Source organism: Cylas formicarius, unplaced genomic scaffold (assembly GCF_029955315.1).
Source record: "Cylas formicarius isolate icCylForm1 unplaced genomic scaffold, icCylForm1.1 PGA_scaffold_4__25_contigs__length_36172078, whole genome shotgun sequence".
In the NCBI taxonomy this organism is placed as follows: domain Eukaryota; kingdom Metazoa; phylum Arthropoda; class Insecta; order Coleoptera; family Brentidae; genus Cylas; species Cylas formicarius.
Window position 1 is genome coordinate 35245151 of NW_026844334.1, and position 24699 is coordinate 35269849.

General features: G+C 31.8%; 1 protein-coding gene across 5 annotated transcripts in view; it reads right to left on the bottom strand.

Moving 5' to 3' along the window:
• The window catches only part of LOC132701219 (chaoptin-like), a 701991-nt gene that overhangs the window by 528820 nt on the left and 148472 nt on the right, over nt 1–24699 (bottom strand). The window lies entirely within an intron of this gene.

The following is a 24699-nucleotide window of genomic DNA, read 5'->3' on the forward strand; positions in this document are numbered from 1 at the left end:
ATTATTACAACTCATCTATTTTGAAATTATTCTTTTTCTATATAATTTTTTATTTACTAGATCCCAGAGTAATTAGATTTTAATTAGCAATTCTAATAAACTACCTGTAGAAACTCCGCTCTCATATTGCTTTCATTCATTAAGCTCGTCTTTCTATTGCAGGCCAAAAGAACTATGAAAAATTTTTTGGGAAGGTCCATTCAATATGCGGATGCGCGAGATTTAAAGTTTCGTTTTTAACCAATGACCTTGCGGCATTCAGTATTTTCCGAAAATATAAATAAAAATTTTGGGTATGGAAATCGCAGTTTAAAAAGAAAATTGCGCAAACTGTGGCATGTGCGGAAAATCATTCCTTCTCTAAGAAAATATAAATGCCGCCTGCGCAGCATCAATATTTACCATAGGAGTGCCACTATATTACCTAATGGCTATATGGTGCAACCCTAATATAGAAACGTCGAGAGATATGTAGGTCTTAAAATCTGAAATACGGAATAATGTAATTGCAATTTATCTGAATTTTACGATGAAACCTTTAAGTTTTCCATTTTGTTTAATGATCCTTGTCACTGCAAATTTTCATTTTATTACTCTCAGGAAATAATAAAATATTTATTGATTGGGGTAAAAGATATAAGGTACTTCTCGTAATATGCTAGTTTGTCATGCCATCAAATTTCATTGTTAGTCTATTCGTTAGTATTTTGCAATTTATATATGACGTTAAAAAGTGTTATCGGTCTGTCACTCTATCTGTTTTACCTCCTTTTTGTAGAGAACTATCGTTTGGTATTCTTTCTTCGTGTAATATTTGTTTAAATAGTGTATTGCTGACTAATTTTCCTCCATTTTTCAACATTTCCACAGTCACTCCACCTTTTGCTGGAACTTCATTGCACTTCATGTCTTCGTAAGATTTAATTTCTCAAAGAAACTTCCACAGGGTACCGAAATACTACTTAAAAATCTTCTGGACTCTTCCGGGTGTTTAGAAATCAAACTTGTTTGAAGCATGTTTTTAAGATTTACTTATTTTTGAATTACTGATTTCAGTTTGGAGCTCTGAGATCACGTTTTTTAATTTAAGTTTGAGTTGTTTGTTTATTTCTTCTGAGCGATCTTGTTTTATGCGATATAGTTCTTGAATTATTTCTAAAATGTCGTCCTTAGTGTTCCTCCCTATTTCATCTTGGTCTTTAATTGTGTTAATTTCGAATCTTCCTAGTTTGATTTTCAGACATTTCAAATTATTTTTCTCCGTCATATCTTCTATCTTCGCTTTCTGGATTTTCCTGGTTTAATTTTTTGTTGACGGTCTACTTCCTTTCTCTTTAGTTTTCTTCTTTTTTCGCTTTTTGTGTCTGATATTTATATATTTATTTTTCTTTTTTATTTTTGTTGTAAGAGTGTTGTTTATTTCATTCGTGTTTTTGTTGTGGGAGTTTAATTTTTTTGTTAGTTGCTCTTTTGTATATATTTTTATTTTCCAAATTTGTTGTCATTCTTCACTATTAATACGCAAATGTTCCCTTGCATGGTGCTATGGTCAGGCTATCTTTCATATATTGACTGAATTTGAAAACTACTTTCTGGGTGATTTATTACTATATCTTAATTAATTATTATTTCAAAATTTACAATAAACCCCCACACTACAAAAGTGCGATAATGCCATATAGAAATTAGATAATATAGTGTCCATAAGGACAGTAAAAATTGATGCGCCTCAGGCTGCTATATTTTTGTTCGTTCACAAACCAACTTGGTTCTTGTGCCATTTTCTTTCTAAACAGCGATCTCCACCCACTTTGTTTGATCTACTTGCCGGGCCGACTGGTGGTGGGAGAAATTCTAAATGGAACTTTTCCTTACTCGACTAATGGAAAACAGTTTTGCAAACATGGCTGGGAACAAACCCCGGAATTTTCTTTGCAATTTTTTTGTTATTACAGTGAAATAATGAAAAAAAAACATTCAATACATTTATGTCAAAATAAAACTTTGCATAGGCGGCTCAATGTACATCCAGAAGTTTATACCTATTTATTGATGTTGTCGTGTTGTTGATCTGGATCATTAGGGAAAACCATTAATTTACAAGTGGACAAAACTTGATATCCTTCTGACAACCTTTTAATTTAAATAGTATATTGCTGTTAATAGAATAAGATCGGCTTGTTTGGATGTGACTTCTGAGGTTCCTCACTGCCAGCAAAATTAATTTGAGTATCATAGCTGTAGTCCGTTGAGTCTTAACATAAACAATACCAAATTGGACGTTTCTAATGAGGCACAAAATCTGGGACCTTCGTTGGATGCTGACCTACGATTTGAGTCCGAGTCTAACTAGAAATCCGTCTTCAAATTAAACCTGTTATACAATTATAATTCCCCCAATATCTTAAATTCTGGTATTAAGAGAATATTGTTTGATTAAGCGAATCTTTCCTGTTGTAATTTTTGTAATATCGTGTCTTTGTTTAATAGCAAACAATGCCTCAAATTAAAGGCTATAAACTGGCTTAATATGAAGTGCAGACGCACACTAAACTGTGCATTAATTTATCACAAAAAAATTCAATTTAAATGTTCACCATCCCCTTACAGAAAGATAGTGTTTCGTACTGATGTTCACAATTTGAAAGCAAGATATAGACTTGCATTATAAAGAATAACAATTTTTGAAAGAAGCTTCTCTTATAATAAATCTGCCTTGTTTAACTGTATCACAAACGAGCTGGATCGGAGTGATTATATTACCATTGCACAATGACTTGCTTGTCCTATATTTACCTAGATACATGTATGTTAGTAATTCGATATGTTTCTTTACAACTATCTCAATGTTAGGATAATAATTGTTGAAACTCAAAGCCATTAGTATTGTATTAGATTGTCTGCTGACTAAGAAGCGTGTGATTCCACAACCTTCTAGTAGTTTCCTACGCCCACAGTACAGCAGCGTATAAGATACGGATTAGGAGCGCTTGGTGGAACCCAGATATCAAAAACGCTAACCAACGTCTAGTCGCTGTAAACTCACAAATTTAATGAATTAACAATTGTACAAGTAAAATTGAACAAGTATAAGTACAATTTGAATCGTCTCGTTCAGAGTGTTATTTGCTATTATTAACATTCGTGAACCAAAGTAAGAAAAACAAATAAAATGTCAGAAACAAATACTGAACAAACAACAAATCCCATTAATCGAGCAAGAATTTGAACCATACACAGTCTCAGAAATGTTTTCCATTATACCAGAATATGATGGTGATCCAATAAATAAAAAAAGTGCCTGTAGCAGTGCTTATTAAAAGTGTACAATTGACCAACGCCCTTTGTTAAAATTAAAATGAAAAATCAATTACGTGGTCGCGCACACAAATAATATTAATTCATTCTTTCGATTTAAATTCTTGGCAAGAAATTTTAAGTTTATTAAGCACTCATTTTGCCGATCAGAGAGATTTAACTTTATTAATTTATGATTTGCGATTGGCAGATTATGTCAACTGCCAAAACGCGACAGCTCGTTTACAAACACACAGCGCAAAATTAATTTCTGCAATTAACAAAGTTTGGCAACTCAACAAAAAACAGTCAAAATTTGGTCTTAAATACTTTATTAACCGGTCTAAAATCTGACTTAGCAAAAATAAACATTATAAAATGCGATTTGCAAATATCATGTTTCGAACAAAAATAGTTTTCAAAGCGAAAATAGTATGCAAAATGATCGCCCAAATTACGCGGGACAATCACAAAATCGACCATTGAGAGAGCAAGGGAGGCCATTGTCAGCAAATTGCTCAAAGAACAAATTATACGCCAAATTTTAACAATCCAACAAGCACTTTCCAACAAAGACAAGCATCACAACCAAATCAACTTCAACAAAACAGAATAGTTACACAGGTGCAAGAATTTCAATTTTAAATCCAAATCTTTTTGAAAATATTCCAAACACCCAAGAAGAAAACGTTTATATTAAAGGAATAACAAAAAACAGAGTTCATAAAACACAAATCAGTTCTAAATTATTTTAAACAAAATGATCTAATGAAAGTTTATTTAAATGATTTAAATCTTATGTTTGATGGAATATTACGATCAGATTTTCTCAAACATTATGATTGTAAGATCAATTTTGCAAATAATAAATTGTTTACAAATTTCAAAATTGTTCCAATGTACCGTATAACAAAAAACTATGGTCAAAAAGAAACAGCAATAAACAAAATAATAGTTGAACACTGATGTGAGAAAATTTTTAAATTCAAAACTGATAAATTATAAAACACTGATGAAATTTTGCTAGCGAACAGAAACAATGACATTTCAATTCCAAATCCAATCGATCACATAAATGAACATGGAGAATTTTATACTTCGATTTTAAAGCAAGATTCAAGTACAGCTGATGTATTTCTCACTGATCTAATGTTTGAACCATTGCCAAACTCAAATTTAGAAATGTCATACATATCTCAATCAATTGATAGCGAAAAGGAAATAAAAAAAATACAATTACGCTTAGACCATTTAAATAATGAAGAACAAGAATTAGTTACAAATCTTTGTATTAATTTTTCTGGAGATCAACTAACATTTACAAACGAAATAAAAAATAAAATTGACACAAGAGATGCTAAAACAATACACACAAAAACACATCGCCATCCACATCTTCATAAACAAGAAGTCAAAGATCAAATAAACAAATATATATAAACGAAATCAATTATATATCAATTGAAAAAGGATTAATAGCAATAATATGGTCTGCTAAACATTTTAGATCTTATTTTTATCGAAGAAAATTTAAACTTGTAACTGATCATCGCCAATGAACATAGTTTTCAATTAAAGATCCTGGTAGTAGATTAGCACGATGGAGGGTTAACACTCGAAGAATATGAAATTGTTTATAAACCAGAAAAAATAAATAAAAACCCATACGCCTCATCACAAAAAATTATTAACTTTAATTGAAAACTATTAAATGAACCTGGTACATCAAAAGACAATCCAAATAAAGAAGAATTTGAATAAAATAAAACTGAAATCCAAAAAGTCTAATGAGTCCTAGTGAAATGCAAAATGAATTTGACAAATTTATGGAACCATATCAAACAGAATCATTAATCGGTTATTCAAAAATAGAATTTTCAAATGAACAATTATTAAGTAAAGAATATAAATACATTATTACTATTTTTTCAAACGACAACATATTTTATTTTCCAAATCGGCAAAGTAATGTGACTATAATGATACTGCAGTATCAGAATTATTTAAAACACTTTGTAACACTGAACTAACTGAAAACAAAACATATTATGTCGAATATCAAGTTACCTATTCTCGAAATGCTATCTTTTATTTTCGCCGGCACAGATTTAAAACTAATCGTTTGTCGAAATGTAGTTGAACTGAGGTGACTTTTACTTGATGAAAATCCATTTATCAAAATAAATAAGAACTAAAAGTTCAGATTTTCACGAAAAAGGTTTCAACTTTAACTTACAACACTCGTACATTTATAGAAATTAGACTGTTTAGGGATCGATTCTGAATTAGCAATTAAGGACATTAACGATTCTAATTTAAATAAACATGTATTAGCGAATATAATAAACTCTCAATTAATAGATAACAACAAACACAAAGAAATTTCTCAAATGTCACTAGTTAAAACTATCAAAAACAAAGCTTCTGAAAATAACATAATATTTACACGTGCAGATAAAGGGAAGACAGTCATAGCTATTCATCTTCCAGAATATATTTCAAAAACCAACAATTTTCTTAAACCAGACTTTCCCAATGGATCAAACACGATCCTACAGAGTTATATCAAAGACAAGTCAAGGATGTAATTCCTAACTCCACACTATTTAGTGACAAAGACAAATATTTTTTAACCATTATGAATCCACAACCGCCTAAATTATATTTTTTAGTTAAATTACATAAACAAGATATGCCCATTAGACCAGTCGTGTCTTATTAATTAGTAATTAGTAAATATTTTAAAGCTCCGTACAGATTTTAAAATAAAATTTGCAATAAAAAATTCTTTTGAATTAATCAACAAAATTAAAGATATAAAAATCCCTTCTAACGCAGCACTATTGTCTTTTGATGTACAAAACTTATTTCCCAGTATTCCACCTATGAATGTGATAGATTTAGTAGATGTTACCCTAACGCGGAAACTGGTTAACCCATTGGTGAAACAAGATTTATTAGATTGCTTAATAGTATCTTTAGACCAAAATTATTTTGAATTTAAAGGACAGATTTATATCTCTAAAGAAGGTTTGATTATGGGAAACCCACTTAGTCCTTTGTTAGCCGAGATTTTTATGGATAATTTGGAAAATATCATACTAGAACATCCTTTAAGTAAAAGTTTTTTATGGTGGAATAGATACGTGGATGATATCTTTGCTTGCTTTGTTGGAACGGACAGACAATTGAATTCTTTTTTAAATTACATTAATTCATTACATAATCGTATAAAAATTCACTCTCGAGATTGAACAGGATAACTCTATTAATTTTTTAGGCTTGACTAATACAAAAGCTTAAAACAAATTAGATTTTTTAATATATCATAAACCTTCACACACGGACACAGTCATACATAACAGCTCAAATCACCCCTATACACACAAAATGGCTGCATTTAACTCTTTTATACACAGACTTAATATCATAAAAAAAATTGCACTGAACAACGGCTACAATCCGTCCATTATAGACAAAATTATAAATAAAAAACAAATACAGACAACAGTAAACTATATTTATCCGGAACCTAATACAGAACACGAACAATTTAAAACAATTACATACATGGGAGAACCTAGTGAAAAAGTTTCAAAACATTTGTCAAAATGTGGTTTAAAAATAGCTTTCAGAACTAACAACACAATAGGAAAAATGTTTAAAAAACAATAAAACGAAGTAACCAAAATCCCAAAAATCAGGTGTCTACATTTTGAAATGTGGATCTTGTCCTAAAATTTATATTGGACAAACAGGTAGATCCTTCGAGAAACGCATTAACGAACATAATAGAGCGTTTAAAAACAATAGTTTAGATTCTAATTATGCCACACACTTAAACACAGAAAAACAGATTTTTGACGACAATTTTGATATTGTACATACAGCCACAAAAAGTAGAAAAATAAATTTATTGGAAGCCATGCAGATTGACAAATGCATTGCTTAACGATCAATTAGATTTAAATAACCCTCCTTTATTAAACTTAAATTCTCACAACAACATTAATTAAGGTTTTGTGGTCATTTTTCGGTATATATAGTAACAGGTAGTTTGTAAATATTACATTTGATAAAGACACGGTGTTGTCGAAACAATTGTCATGTCATAATATATAATTTCGTGAAAATCTGAACTTTTAGTTCTTATTTATTTGCATAATGTAGTTACTAGGCTGACAAAGATCAGATAGATACCAATGATTATTCATCAAAAACATTGTGGAAAAAGTAATCTTCACCGCGGAACAAATGAAACAATTAAACACATCAAAGGAAAATACACATGGCAAGGAAAGACTAAAGATTAAAAAATGTTAAATTTTCCAAAAAACCAAAATTAATAGCAAAAACGTAACAAATCCGATAAAATCAACTGAAATTTATGAAAATTCAGCTACTGGTCTTAATTTCAAAACAGGTGTAAGAACTAATGTCTATTTTCACAGATTAAAACCTTTTATGAAAACGAAGACAATCAAGTTATTCGTTTATATGAAAATGATAATGATTGAAACTTTTCTCTCTTATCAGAGTATTTTTCGTTATTACATCAATTGAAGCGTAATACAAAACTAACCGACACTAAACAATAAAAAATACTTTAGTAGTTTATTATGAACCAATTAATTGCCTTATCGTTTTGAACGATAAATGGACGCTTATTGTATGTAAACACACTAAGTAATTGAAAAACGCATTTGAAAATAGTAATAAATTATTAATTCGATATTATAAATTTATGTATGCCTTTAAAGTTGAAGTGCTAACTCATTTATCATTACTAACCCAATTATTAAATCCTTTAGGTACTAAGTTTTCAGAATTTGATGTTTCTATTAGATGTAAGCAATACACAAGAAATGAACGAGGTTTAATAAATTCCTCAGGATCAATATGGAAATTTATAACAGCAAACTTAGACGCTTCTGATGGAGAATATTATAATGAATGCATCAATAAAATCGAAAACATCATCAATTTGAAGAGTTCATGAAAAAACTAATATCAGTAACAACACCAGTTAAAAATAATTGTAATGAAACCATAACAAAATTACAAATTGATGAAGAAACTTTTAGTAAAGATATTAAAGAAATTGAGGAATCCATTTAGGATATATCGGATAATTTAAAATTTATTGAATAAAAGGTACAAATTTTTGATATATGCCAACAATTAATGGAATCTTTTCTCTTTATTGATGATAACGTAAATGATATTTTAAAAGCACTTACATTTTCAAAATTAAAGGTAATTCATAGTTCAATTATTACACCAAAAGATTTGGTCATGTCATTAAAAACTATTTCGCAAAACTTCAAAAGAAATAGATTGCAATTTGACACAACTCTTTTATTTTATTTTTTATTGAAACATTATTTTTATTTAAACATTATTGAACTTAAAGTTTTTCAAACGGAATAAAGATTAGTTTTTCTTTTGTAAATCCCATTATTGAGCCTGAACATCATAATTCCAATTCTAGATAATCGATACATCATGTCTGTTGCACAAGATGATTCAGAAATGTACATTCCCATTGAAAGGATAAAAAAATGTAAAAACGCATATGAAGCATTATTATATAAAATATATTTCAACATTAAATTGATACAAATACCCAATGTGAAGCTAAACTTATAAGTCAATTATCTATTCCAAATACTTCAATTGTTTTATTATATGCTACAGAATATAATATTCAAAAATTAAAAGCAAACAAGTGCTAATAAGTGTATCAGATCTTTCATTGGTAATACAAAAGTACAAACAGATCTAATGAAAGTGTCAAATATATTTTACGAATCACATGCTGTAATAATTCCTTATGATTGTTGTAAAAATTTACCAGAAAAAATAAAATTGCCTAATTTACGACCCTTATGGTCAAGTAACATTAATTTTGATGATTCAGAAATTTTGATCAACAGTAAAAAAATCTAGATGATTTAATAAACGAACCTTTAGGTATATATATATATATATATATATATATATATATATATATATATATATATATATATATATATATATATATATATATATATATATATATATATATATATATATATATATATATATATATATATATATATATATATATATATATATATATATATATATATATATATATATGTATATATATATATATATATATATATATATATATATATATATATATATATATATATATATATATATATATATATATATATATATATATATATATTCTCACGTATTGATTCACGGATGGAAAAATGTGATGACACTATATTCCGGGATATCATCCGTTCGCTCGTTGAACTCCGACTGGAATCCTGCATCCGACTGGAATCCTGCAAATCTTGCATCCGACTGGAATCCTGCAGACGTTTCGCCAAAATCTCACTTGGCATCTTCAATGCTCGCGCTCGAGTGTTCGAAGTGTTTTCGGAGCGCGAGCATTGAAGATGCCAAGTGAGATTTTGGCGAAACGTCTGCAGGATTCCAGTCGGATGCAAGATTTGCAGGATTCCAGCCGGAGTTCAACGAGCGAACGGATGATATCCCGGAATATAGTGTCATCATATATATATATATATATATATATATATATATATATATATATATATATATATATATATATATATATATATATATACCATGATTTAATTATTTATCAATTGTACTAATCATTTGCTTAATTATTTTATTTTGTTATTTAAAATGTAAAAATCGTGAAAGACCATTGGAAGTTCAAACCAACCACTACCACCACAACCTCCAAGAAACAAAGAAAATATTCTACGAAGATTACCAAGAATTCTCGTAAAAAGAAGAGAGTTGGCGAAGCAATAGAAGAAGATGAAGAAAACATCATTTTGAATAACATGAAAAATTTAGTATAATCATATTTTTGCTTTAAAAGTTATTGCATTGTTAAAGTAACAACTTTCTTTTTGTAAATGTCAGGATAACTTTATTGTTGAACCTCAAAGTCATTAGTATTGTATTATATTGTCTGCTGAGTTGTACTGACTAAGAAGAGCGTGATTCCTCAACCTTCTAGAATTTTTCTGCGCCCACGGTTCAGCAAACGTATAAATACCTGGTACGCCACACGAACGACGGATTTGGATTTAGATAGAGATGAACTTCGGCATTTCAGATATAATCAGTCAATGATGTCAGTAATTGCTACATTCATGTGACCTAATGTATTGTATTATCTGTCTGAATAAAGGGTATTTATTATTGCATATTTTTGACAAAGCAAAATATTCGATTTTTTGGTCCAGTCTAAAATTTATATGATATTATATAGAAAACCGATCGCAATTTGATATTTGCATTAACTGTAGGATTGATCGTTGAATCGCTCTAAAAATAAAGTGGCCTTGAAAAACTTCGGAATTTTCAGAAATAAAAATCGCATACTTTTAAAAATCACACCTTAACTCTTAAACGAGTTGATGTATCACTTCTCAAAAATCAATCCAGAAGCATCTCCACTCATTTTTCAATATGTTAGAAATACCCTAAAAGAGCAAATCCGCCCAATACAAGGAAATTGTAGCCGGTAATTGCTTATACAACCGCAGTCAACGAATGCAAATTGAAAACAAATATAATAAATTTACTTTACGTGGCTGAAACTGATACCCATCCGATATCTCATATGTATGTTCAAAATTAGGAAACATTTAAATACATTGCATATTCATTAGAAACAAGGGTCTAAAATGGTTAATAGCTAGTTGGATTTCAGAGAACCCTCATGTCAAATGTTAACTTTGTATTTTATTTCGTTTACCTGCATTATTTCGTAAACCTCAAAAATCTTGGGAAATTCAATAGCTTCTAATTTTAAAAGCAAATTAAGGAAATGTCACGGTAGTCATGAATACAACTGCCAATTAAAAAATATTTCAATATATTCCGACAAATGGATCTTACCGTTAACTTATAAAAGATCCACACCATCTATGGAAAGCAACCTTAAATCTGCTATTGAAGTTCTATTAAAATCCGTGAAAAAATTTTGTCACCCCACACGACTCTAAAATTCCTCGGTTCTAAGGACTCGCTAAGGTCCAAAAAATAGGATTATCTTCGACCTATTGATTCTCCAACATATTCTTGTACTAAATTGATCGATTGATTGATTTGTACTGAAATTATTTTAAGAAACACCTAGACTTTTTATTAGACGTTAATAAAATGATACTTTATTTTAAATACCTACCCCCAAAAATATTAGTTTCATAAGTGTAAATGCCATTAATCACATTCGCGTCTATTTTTACATTAACTTATAAATCTGATAATATATTTTATAAAGCAAAACGTGACGATTTTTTTATATGTCTCTGCATATTTGGTTTATAAAAATATCACAGGAATTTGCATTTTATCCTAAGCAATTATCATTAACAAACTTTAGTAATTGCCCCCACGCCCCCCTTTAATACCAATTGCCTTCAATTGCCTTGTAAACAAGTCATATCCCATAAGTATCAAATCCAAATTTTTAGCTCCGCGTAACTTCAAGCGCGAGCCGGACGAATTTTAAACGGCGCAACATGCGCAATGTCATGTCTTTGTTGTATCATGGGCAACGTCAGTATTAGTCGGAGTTGGAAAGGGGTAGGCACCCTTTGTTCGGTCCTAATATATCCCAATTGCACATCTACGTACTCTATACTTCATTAGTATTTTTAAAAAATCCAAAACAGTCAACATAAAATACCGCTGAATCGGGCTACAACAAAAACGCATTGTTATATTTTATTTCAAGTAAATCGCTGAATTACAAACAGTTCGTTAAGGATAAATTGGCTATGGATTAGAAATAAACACATTCAGATTAACTTTAACATTGACATTCGTTAATCTAAATAAAAGATATTTTACTGTTATTTTAAAACGCAATAAAATATTAAACATAAAATAGACCATAGAGATAATTAATAACGACAAATAATAAAAGTATGCGTTAGTAAATTCTCACAAATTCTGAAAAATATATTAGTCAAACAGTATGCAATTTTTTGTAGCGATGAGTTTATTAAAATAAAAATATCTCGAAAATGGTATTTTAAAAAACTAACCGGTAGGGACCAATGAGAATATCGATGTCAGTATGTTGACGTGTTTAATCTAGGATTGCTCTTTGGGGTATTCGTTACGTATAATTGTATGTATATGTCTTTTTAAGTTGACTTAGACACAAACTCAATTACCTACAAATAAATAAAGTAATTATAATTTGTACCAACAAATCATACCATTTTTAATTGATAAGTTTTTAGTATTTCGTAAAAATTATGATTTTTGTCTTTTGTGGTGTTTGAAATGAGCTAGCTATTCAACTGAACTTTATGAATCTAAAGAGATTCGTTTTAATAATAATAATATTGAAATTGTTGAACACCAAATAGTCCACATCCGAATATCAGAATGAAAAACCTTAATTAATTATGTATACTGAACGACTTATGGTATTATTTTTAGATTTACATAGTCACCGATACCTTCATGGTACAGTAGTAGTAGGTAGAGAAAAGTAAAAAACTGATATTACTAAAACCACAACCCGCGACTTTCGAAATATCAGGAAATACTCCGTTGACCCACTACATCGTTTAATGAAGCTGACGTATGAAAGTGACACCTTGCGGACGAATGATCAGTGAACAATTGAATATTTACTAAGCGACATGTACGTGCGCCCCAGAACTGGTAAACGTAAAAATATTTTCGATATAATCGCCCTCAAAAACTGGACTAAAATATCGCAAATGTCTGAAGCTGACAGCAACCTTGTGCAACAAAGCGAACATCTTAAAGTAACCCTTTTCCACGCTGGATCTGTGCATAATAGCATATTTTACACTAATGAATGAAAATAAATAAGAACTAAAAGTTCAGATTTTCACGAAATTATATATTTTTACATTACAATTGTTTCGACAAGACCGTGTCTTTATCAAATTTTGTGTTGTCGAAACAATTGTCATGTAAAAATATATAATTACGTGAAAATCTGAACTTTTAGTTTTTATTTATTTTGATAAATAGATTTTCATCAAAATCAGTTCAATTAGTGAATGAAAAATTAAATATTTTACCAACAAATCAGCAATACCATTTTTTACGCTACACCGGCCAGTGCGGAAAGTGTCATTTTACGACGGCAGTTTGCTTTCCCACTTCATTTGTGGGATATTATCGCACGGGTTTGGGAGTTATCAGTAGAGATAGTCCCATACAGCTTCAATTTTGACGTTTGACGTGTCAGTGAATGTATTCGTGTTGTTTTGCAAAAATATACCCTAAAAGCAAAAGGTCGTAAACTTTCTAAGTCGCTCGTTAATTAAACACTCGACTCAAATTCCGTTTACCACACATTAATGATTTTATTACACTAATAAGGAATAAGGAAGGAAGAAAATATGATAGCTCGCATTAAACGCAATACATAAATAAACAAATTCAATGTTTGTTTAGGTAGCTATAATTCAAAATGAGTTAGTACTATTACAATAATATATAAATTTATATATTATCATAAAGGATAATTCATAATCATTGGGCTGAAAAGCCATCCGGAGCGGTATTTCCATGGAATTCCACGGGAGTTCCTTCATAGTATAAAAAATAATTCAACTGCGGTTTACCCCTCGCTTTTTCATAATTAAGAAGTGGAGAAGGAAAAACAAATTTGGTAAATTTCACTAAATACTGTATCTAGTGCGTTTTATTTTTTATTGCAATTTAAATTGTTATTTTCAAATTGGACACAAATAATATTACGCTTTTTACGCGTTCTCTCTAAATATCCTATAGTACAATTTTTAACAAAATTCGTAAGATAAGTTATCAAAATTTATTACCATATTACGGGCACGTATATTATGCAAAAGTCGATTATTACGTTGTCAGATAAGATATGAATCCGGAAAATTAGTGGACTTGGTATGTTTAAATCGCCAGTCAATGAATCGATATCGGAATGCGTGGAAGTGAGGGGAGAAATGAACCAATGTTAATAAAGATTTACGGTCTCACTTTCCTTCTGTGAACATTCAATTACGACAAAGAGCACTGTAATTACTCATGTGAAAACGAAAACCGCAAACGGGTGAGGATTGATTTTCGTTTTTAATGTGTATGAAGGGGGTCTACGAATTTTATTTTTAAAAGCGATCGATTTTTTTTTTTATAAACTGCTTCTTTTGGTAACTGAAGAGCTTCCAAAATGCGAGTACATTCGATTTTTAACATAGCGAATTAGAATTCTCTATAAAAAACCTTCAAAGACGCAATGTGGAAAATATAAAAAATGAATAATAATTAAATTATCGACAACTACACAAATAGGAAAATCCATAGGCCATTGGCGTAGCTAAACTTTGTGCAAAAAGAGGTTTCTACACCGTATAATTTTTGACTACCATCTCTAATGCGTTTTTAAAAAAACGAAATGTTTATTAGTATTTTCGAAGGACCAGGACCAGGCACGGTAGTCGGTCTGGACGCTTGGCGCGTAATTTTAAATATCAATTTAGTCACATTTACACTAACATAAATCACCCCCTTGAAACACTCCAGTGTTTCAAAAGAAATAGTCTTGATTGGGTAAAACACAGCACTTTATCATTAGTTGTTTCAGAACATCAGAAGTTGTTTAAACAGTAATAGTCCGTGTGACTCCACCTGTACCTGGATGTAGTTGAATGGCTCTTCCCAGTCTCCACTTCAAGGAGGAAGTCCATCCTCCTTTATGATCACTAGGGATCCAGTTTTCAGTAGTTGTGTTTTGTTCTCTCGCCATTTTACACGCTGCTGAAGTTCTGATATATATTCCTTTGACCATCTCGATCAGACATGTTGAGAAAGTTTCTGCATGCGTTGAAATCTTCAGAGAGTGTTCTCCTTCAATTTGGTAAAGTCGATGTCTGGTATGATTGTCTCGCCAATGAGAAAGTGCGCAGGGGTCAAAGTCGTTAGGATCTTGGGTTTTAGGATAAAGTTTTCTGGAATTTAAACATGCCTCTATTTGATAGAGAATTGTGCACAATTTTTCAAAATTTAAAGACGCGTCTCCAATTTCTCAAATTAGGTGTTATTTCAACGATTTAATACCGGCTTCCCAAATGCCTCCAAAGTGCGGCGCGCGTGGTGGAATAAATTTCCAAAGAATGCTTTCATTCGAGAGAGAATCAGAAATATGTTTGTTGTTAGCGTTAAAGAATTGTCGAATTTCGCTGTTCGCGACTACAAAAGTAGTGCCTTTGTCAGATAATATTTACGAGCATTTACCGCCATGAATCTTCTAAGGGCTGCTAAGAAACATTCTGCAGTTAGGACAGAAACAACCTCTAGATGGATTACCTTTGTGGCAAAGTAAACGAATATTGCAATGTATGCCTTCGTTGTTTCGAAATTTCTTCCTTTTCTATCTCGAAGAAAAGGAGTTCGTTTGGCATGCAAATTTCCCATGATGTATTGTTAGGGTTTGGCATTGAAACGAAAACATCGTATGCATTCATCTTTTTAACAAGATTACCACCAGACAGTGGCCAAAACGTTTCACTTATTGAAGCTAACAGAGCTTGGGGTCCAGCATGCAATACGGCTAAATGTGCATGGCGTGCAACCAGAGTAGAAAAATAAAGGGTGTTTTTTTAGAAAAGTCAAATTGTGAAGAATGAAGTCTTCCGCCAACTCGTATCGTCTGAGTGGTTGAATCAAAGAACGGGTTTTAACTTAAAAGTTTACTTTTATTGTCAAGTTTGGAGTTCGAGGACAGCATTAACTCGTACCGCGTTAAGTAACCAAAGGTACTTGCATTTTTTTCTTTACGTGTATTGTTTATAAATACATGTACATAGGCAAATACTCGTTTGAGTTTCAACAAAGACGAAAATCGAGTAACGAGAATGATTTTTTTAAAGTCGTGAAATTTAAAGTTTTTTGCCGCAGCTCTGGCAAGGCAAAAAACAAGGTATTTGGGTGGGCCAATGATTTTCTCATTGAATTAACCATTTCGGTCCATGAAACAAAAGTTCTGATTCTGAAAGTTTTGTCGGTTCGATGACTTTGGAACATAGGTCAGCGGGATTGGCAAATGTATTTACTACATATTTCCAAGAATCTGGAAGAGTTAAATTTTGGATTTATGAGATCCTGTTAGCTACAAAGGTTTTTAGTAGAGAAAAAGATATGGATATCCATAAAATAACAATAGTCGAGTCACACCAATAAGTTACCTGTTGGAAATTGATGTTGGTTGGTGAAATTACTCTTGATGCTAGTTCAGCTAGCAACAACACACCACAAAGTTCCACTCTTGAAATGGTCATTTGTTTTAATGGTGCAACGAGGGTTTTGGCAGTGTAAAGTTTGAAAGTTACGTTTCCAAGTATATCTGTGCAACGCAAGTAAATACAGACCCCATAAGTCTTTTCAGATGAGTCAGAAAATCCATGTAACTGGATAGAAATTGGATTGATGTAAAGTACATATCTTGGAATTTTAGCAGAAATCGTTACTGGTGACAGAAGACCGAGGAAGTCAAAAATTTGTGAAATTATAGAAAAAATTTGTCGTTTGGTTACTTTGACATTGACATTTGACAGCTCATTGAAAATTGTCGTGTTTTGAATCCCATATTATTCCAAGCGTTTTGTTTTGCTCTTCTCCGATCTGAAGAACGTTGGATTCGGACTTTGATTGAATTGAGGAATCATTTGATGGTTATTTTCGAAGTGGAAAACCGTAATCATTCAAGAGTTTGGATAGTTTATCCTTTATTTCTTTACAGTGTTAAGATTGTAAACAAGACACTCTTCATCGGAGTTAAAATGCCAAATAATTCTTTGTAGTTTGCCTTGACAGGGTGTTATGAGCACTTGCCGATACATCTTAGCAATGTCTGTGCTTAAAACAATGCCGTGTCGTCTGAATCGCAGAAGGATGGTCAATAATTTGTCTTGTATGGTTGGACCTACTAACATTCGATTTTTGAGTGATATACCTGATGAGGACTTGAAAGAACCATCAAATTACGGTCGTTGTTCAACTCCGTTTGAATGCTCAATGATGAAGAAGAAAGAAACCTCAACTGTCTTGTTTTAAATACTAGTTGATGAATTCATGATATTGATTTTCCAAATTTTGGTTTTTATTTAATTTACGTTCTAAATTGAGAAATCGATTGGCTGCTATTGCTCAAGAATCTCCAAGCCTTGAGATAGACTCTTTCAATGACAACGTGACTACGAAAAGACCGTCATCATTTCGAGTGGCGTTTTGTTTGAAGTGATTTTTACAATCAGTTTCTTCACTAAAAAAAACTGTAGTTTTTAGATATTCTTCTAACTCACAGAATTTCGTTAGTTCAGTTTGTAAAGTTTAATCAGTTGAAAGGAGACAAAAATGTATTTGAGAAGTGTTGAACATTTTAGATGTAACTATTGGACCGGAAATTATTCATCCCAATTTAGTTTTCTGTAATATTGGAGCATTTGTCCCTAGTTTGATTTGACCAATGAACACAACACAACTAACCAAAATATGTCAGCACCAATAAGTATGTCTGGCAGGTTGGTGAAAATCAGGGTCAGCAAGTGTGAGAATATTTGGAATTGTTTAATGTTTCCCTGTTGATTGGAAATGCAGGAATATCTCCGGTTATGTTGGGCAGCACCAAGCACCAACCGAAAGTGGTTTGTTTTGGATTCAATTTGAACAGAGGACATGTAATTGGCGGGATAATCCAATTGATTGATTCTAAAAATCGAAATGTCAACTTTAGTTTTGGGTAGATTTAAAATGTCAGAGCAACGTTGTTGTTGCATATACCCGCGATAAACTACCCGTTTAATGTAGATATACTTCGATTCGGTTACGGTTATTCTAGGTACAGAAAATATGGATACGAAACGACCCTTTTCACATAACAACACTTTATTTATTATTTTTTGACGCACTCATCTGTTTGACTACACGGCCAGACCGCGCTGTTGCCAGCTTATAAAATAATCCCAACATCAAAGAAAATATAATGCAATGTTCGCGACATCTTCCCACCCGAGACCCGTCCAAAACATTACAATAGGGTCTCGAACTAAAACACAAAGCTACATAAATCGTTATTTCTAGCTCATTGTAGCTTCCATCCTCTTGAGGGCCGAGATCTGGATCGAAGTAGAGGTAACTTGGCACCTCCCACCATAAGTACTGGGCGGAACAACTACGAGATGGCAGATCGGCGGGATTCAAAACTCCGGGAACATAACACCAATCTTCCCAGGACGTTAAAAAACGAATTTCAGAGACACGATTATGCACAGATTTAAATTAATTTCAGCGCCTTTAATAGAGTTCAAATGGTTTAAAAATCGAGCAAGACAGCTTTTAATTGCTTTTCGTTTTTGTTTACATCAGACATTTTTTAAAGCAAATAATGCGGTGTTAAAAGCATTTAAAATATCACTAACACGTGTAATTGCTCTAAATATATACAAATGGAACGAAATGTTCAAACTAAAATGCAAAGCAGTTGTCAAATAAAGGCGTTAAATTGCTAGGAAGCGTGAAAATGGGACGCACTTACATCGCAGGGTGCATTCAAGCCTGATACAGTGATTTCTGGCTCAAGTCGTTGTAAATGATCTCCAAATTATTTAGTGCCTAGGTCACCAACCTTTCGATCGCGAGCTACCGGCAGCTCGCGGCGGCAATTCTGGTATCTCTCAAAACGATTTTAATTTTAAAAATACAAACTGCAAAAATCAGAGAAGCTTCAAAATTCCACAAAAAAATCTAATTGTCATAGGTCATAGGAGTAGCTCACTGTTTATTTCAAAATTAACAAAGTAGCTCAACACATTGAAGACGTTGACGACCACTGATCTAGCGTAAAATGTCGTAATCGCTTTTGCAGGAGCGCAGTAATCCACAGGTTTTACACTCTTTTAACACTTGCTGGTGGTTTAAAATCAGGTTCGGAGGAACCAAAATGTTGTGCGGTAATCAAAGGACCAATAAAAGTTTTGAGAATTTCACGTTTTTATGGATTTATTGCAAAAAACAATAAATGAGTACAATCGCAACCATACATATCGTTACAAATTGTTATAGCATTGGCGGGAGCTTAGCGGTCAGTTGTCCTGAACGGTTTCGTTCGGGCAAGCTCGACCGACACGGTTGTCAGTCTGGGCGCTAGACGCGTAATTTTAAATATGAATTTAGTCAAATTTGCACTAACAATAACTTGAATCCTAATATTAAATTTACAATTTACAATTTCTCCTGCGACTCACTGATTGATTGATTATTGCTCTGCATGCACCTGAAATACCTGCCGGGGAGGGTCGAATGGTAATTGATTTACGGATGATCGAATTCCAAATCGAAGATAAAAACCTGTAGTGCGGTTTATTTTATATCTTAGGGTGTTTCATGATATTCCTTTGCTCATGATTTTTTTTTTATAAAAGAAAGTGCATGATGGATGTATTTTGGCCTTAGTAAACAAACTCTGGTGTCCTGTTTCGTGACGATGCACTGTGGTTCTAAAAATGAACAAAATTCTTTAAAATGTATTAACAATTTTCCCTTTAACAACCACTTTATCTAGGTCAGCAATAGTCGAAATTTATAATAATAAAATATTAATGACTTAAAAACAATGTATTCATTAAAAAATATTCCTGATGGTGACCGTATACAGTATGCCATGATAAAGGGATTTACAACTTAATCAAGCTGACGCCGAGAGGTCGCTATTTATGTTTGTGACAATTTTGAGTGTTAAGAATAGTTACTTTATATACTTTCTCTAATATTAATCCGGAATTATTGGAAAATTAAGCATGTTTCCCGTCCTTTTCCAAAATAATTTTTGTAATGTCAAGTAGACTACATGCCTTGACTAATTGTAGGATAATCATCAGCGTGCAGTTTTTGCTATTATATATTCATATATTAGAACAGTTACCTGATGCAGAAAATGTTTGTTGAGCTAATTTGGGAAAGAAAATTTTTTACTTGTGTAAGAAAATCGAACAAAAATGAACAAAAACCATTCGCAACAAAGGTTTTTTTCCAAAAATTAATTCTAGTTGGTTAGTAAAGACCGATGAAATGTTCAACGTACATCTTCAACTCAAGTAACCCAACTATCTGCCGCGGAAGACCAACGGAAAATTTTGATGAGTTTTGTCGACGGTCACAACAAAAATAACTCCATGGTTAATATGTTATTAAGGTCTTCGACCAGCAACAGTCAGCAGATTGTTAATCTAGATGAAGTTGTATCCCTTATTGTTGAAGCTAAGCTGACTGAACATTAGCATATATTATTAAGAAGTCTTAATTCCTAAATAAACAACATATTTCCTTTAAACCAAAAAGTTTTTAAAGTCCATGAAATAGTGCTACCGCAGTAAAGATTACGTTGAAGTTGCAGAATCCTCTGCTGAAGTAGAGTTGCAAAACTTTCTAGATCACACTGCAAGTACAATATTGGCAACACAAAATCAGGTGATAGACTCTACTTCAAACAATCAAGACCAGAATTCAATATGTTAGGATTGTGCAAGGTGCAAGTTTGATTGTAGCTTGATATGTAACAAGTCTTGTTTTTGAAGATAACCTGAAAAAGTAGTATGAAAGAATCCCCTAACTTCGTCTGTTCGGTATTACAAACCGATTAGATTCCAATTTAAAAAAGAAACCAAAGAGGTAGCTCTCACTGAAGAAAGATACTTTAAAGAAAAAAATAATTTCATAAACTCCACAGTAGTTTTATCTATTCAATAAGGCACAGTTTGCAGCTAACTATGGTAGACAGGAAGATTTACAGCAGTTTAAGTTAATAGTCTTCAGCCAGATGTTATATATGTGGTTCAAGTCCGAAAGAGATGGACTAAAACAATAAATAAAATAGACTAAAAAAGAAAAGCAACTTTTGTCTGAGAGAAAAAGTCAGATTCAACGTAACTTCAGAAATAAATTAGGTTCAATAGCCGACAAACCAAAATGTGGAATAAGTGGTACTTCAAAAGATGAACATACCGCCAGAACATTCGTTAAACGGGTATGAACGAATTTTTTTTAGAAAGATGTTCTGTAATTTTAAAGTGCATTTTATCAGGATACAAAATGAATATTATGAAGTTTAAAGAATTTTTGCTAACAACTGCGTGGTTAGTGGTAGCTGAATATTCATGGTATAGTCTTTTTCCTTCAGTCCACAAGGTTCACATGGTGCGGAGGTAATAGAAAAATCCGTATAAACCATCAAAGAACTGTCAGAAGAAGCTGATGAAGCTAAAAATAAAGAATATATATTATTTCGACTAAATCGCACTAGAAAATGCCTCGCACAAAGTGTAATCTTTTAAATAGATCATTACTTAGTTTAAATCACTTAATAAGATAATTAGGGATAGTGTTGCCAAAAAATAAAAGTAGTTTTCCGAATGCAGAGCTAGATTTGTTAGATGAATAGTATACAATATTGTTACCTAAATTTTAATTATTTCTTGTTGAAATCTCGTATTTAAATGACCTGATACTTTGTTACTAAAATAAAAAAAATATTTATTATTAATTTATTTATTGTTTTGATTGTTTTTTGATGCTGTACATGAAAAACTTTTACAACGTCTTTTATTGAATAATAGAATAGTTGAATCCATTAGTTATGAAACATGTTAAAATGCTAATATCTTCAAACCGACATTTCGACGCCATTTACATCTAACAGTCAAATATATCGTTTTTATATGAATTATGTTATATAAATTTAATCAATTTAATTAATATCAATAATGAGACTTAAGTTAATATGTTATATAAATTTGACAAATTCAAATAAACAACAGACTTGAACAGTTTTTCGTTTCTTCTTGCTTTCAGTGTTTTAAATAAATAATCGATCATAAATTATCAATTCGGTTAAAGGAAGCCAATATAAAGGCCAAATGAATTCTAGACAACTTTATTGCCATATTTCATTCTAACGGGCAGTAAGATATCTGTTAATTGTAGTTTTATGCGTATTTGAGCATATAACTAAAAGAATTGATTTTCGTTACCGTTTAGCATATGCCGCGTTTTTTTTTAGAATATAAATAGAAATAGAATAAAGCAAAGATCATTTCTGTAACTCGACATTTAATTAACTTTATTCTGGCACTATAAATTAAATATGACTTCTGCCATATGACCGCCATGGCTGACTCAGGCGTAGTCTAATCTGGAGGTCCAATTTTCAATTACTTTTCCAACATTTGTGGCCGTATATCGGCAATAATCAGGCGAATGTTGTCCTCCAAGTAGTTAATCATTTCGGGCTTATCGGCGACTAGCGACTTCACCTATCTCAGTAGAAAGTGATCTAGCGGCGTTAAATCGCACCATCTTGGAGACCATTTCACGGGTCCGAAACGTGAAAATATGCAGTTACGAAATATTTCCTTTAATAAACCAATTATGGCACGAACTGTGTGATATTTGCGCCATCTTATTGAAATCACAGCTCCTTCACATCCTAGTTGTTCAATTGATGAACGAGAAAGTCAGTATAGAATCACCATTTACTGCAAAGTTCTCACCAGCGTCCTTTTTGTAGAGGTATGGATCAATTATTCCACTAGCCAATAAAGCGCACGAAACGTTAGCAAGTTACACAAAGTTATTCCGTTTGCCACTTCTCTATATGTTCAAAATGTCACCGAGCAAATATCAAAAAAATTTGAGAAAACATATATTAAAATTAGATCTTGTCGTTTAAACTCCCAACATCTGCGATCAGTTAAAGAACAAATTCCGCCCAAGAGAGCAAGTGTTTACAGATTACATGCTGGAAGCAGGTCCAAAAATATTAATTGGACTAAATGTAACAAAATCAAAATACTTACATCTAAACATAAACGTTTCTTCTAGTAATCACATGCGCAATAATATAAACTGCGACACAGGTTTCTATCTGTCTTCTATTTGAGATCCGGTTATGTGTGAAGCAATTAAAGAGTCCCAACTACTCGACTCTCTCCGGCAGGTATTTAATATGTGTGCAGAGGAGTCATCAAATCAATTTCAGACATCAGGACTAACATCCGACGCAGGAGCAATCCAGAAATTGTGTACTTGCAACTTCCATAGACTGCGAAAGTGTCTTTGAAAACAATAGAACAAGCTAATAAATCATTTAACTTTATAAATCCATTCCACAGTTGCAAATAATAAATGACAAAAAAATAAAATCAACAGATCAGAGGTATTTAAACTTTTCTAAACGAACAAAAAAAATCTTTTAAGAGGAAGTGCTGATAATTCACCAATTAATATATAAATTTCTTCCATCTAGTGTTTTTTTTTGTATTCCAGCTGCACTACCAAAGTCACTTGATACTTTTAATAAACTTCAAAGACGCGATGACAAAACCGAAGGCTTTTGAGTTGCTTGAATTGCTTGGTTTTTATATTATCCCATTTCACTTTCTGCGTAAGGGCACTCAACCTCCAAACATGCCAGTCTTGTTTAAGTAGCCCGTTCTTCTCGATTTTTTTTAGAATTTTCTGTAAATACATCACTTCAACAAAGTTTTGTAAATATATTATATTAGCTGCGCCATTTGTACTAAACACGCAACCGCTAATCGACTAATCGCGTTAACGAAATAAATCTTTAGCTAAAATCAAAATTTTTCCAACATGAAAACGTAAGCTAGGAGTCTAGTCAAAAACAAGATTTCGATTGTTAACAGTAATAGATCATAGTGTAAAAATACTATTGTTGCAAAAGCTGACAAGGTCAAACAGTAGTTGCCATTAATAAACAACAGAATTTTTAAAGTCAGGCACCTTTAAAATCCTCAACCTCGATAGAACTGAATCCGGTTATAACTTAAACTTACACTTAAAAGCTCTAAATCTCTCTCAAAGAAATTCACTAACTGATTATCCCCTAAATTATACTCTTCAGAAAACAGGATATCCAACAAGACCCGTAAACTGGTGATGTTTTGAATGTAAGGAATGACCACAGTGGCAAGTGTATAGTCATTTTCTTTGAGAGGTTGCGATGAAGTATAGTTTACACTTGAACGTTTAATAACTCTAATATGAAAATTGAAATAGTTTTGCGACTCTGTCAATAATATATTTAATAACCGATGATTCTTGAGACAATGCATAGGTTTTTCCCAAACTGAATAACAAAATGTTAGGTTCAATTTTCTAGTTTCTCTAATTCAATGGTAAGTTTAAATTGGCGTGTAGCAAAATAAGAAAAGTATCATCTACCTAGCTTTCCTATTTTGATTTTAGATAGAAGGTGTCCAGGGCTTTCTTCTTAAAAGCTTCCATAAATATATTTGCCTTGACTGGTGATAATGT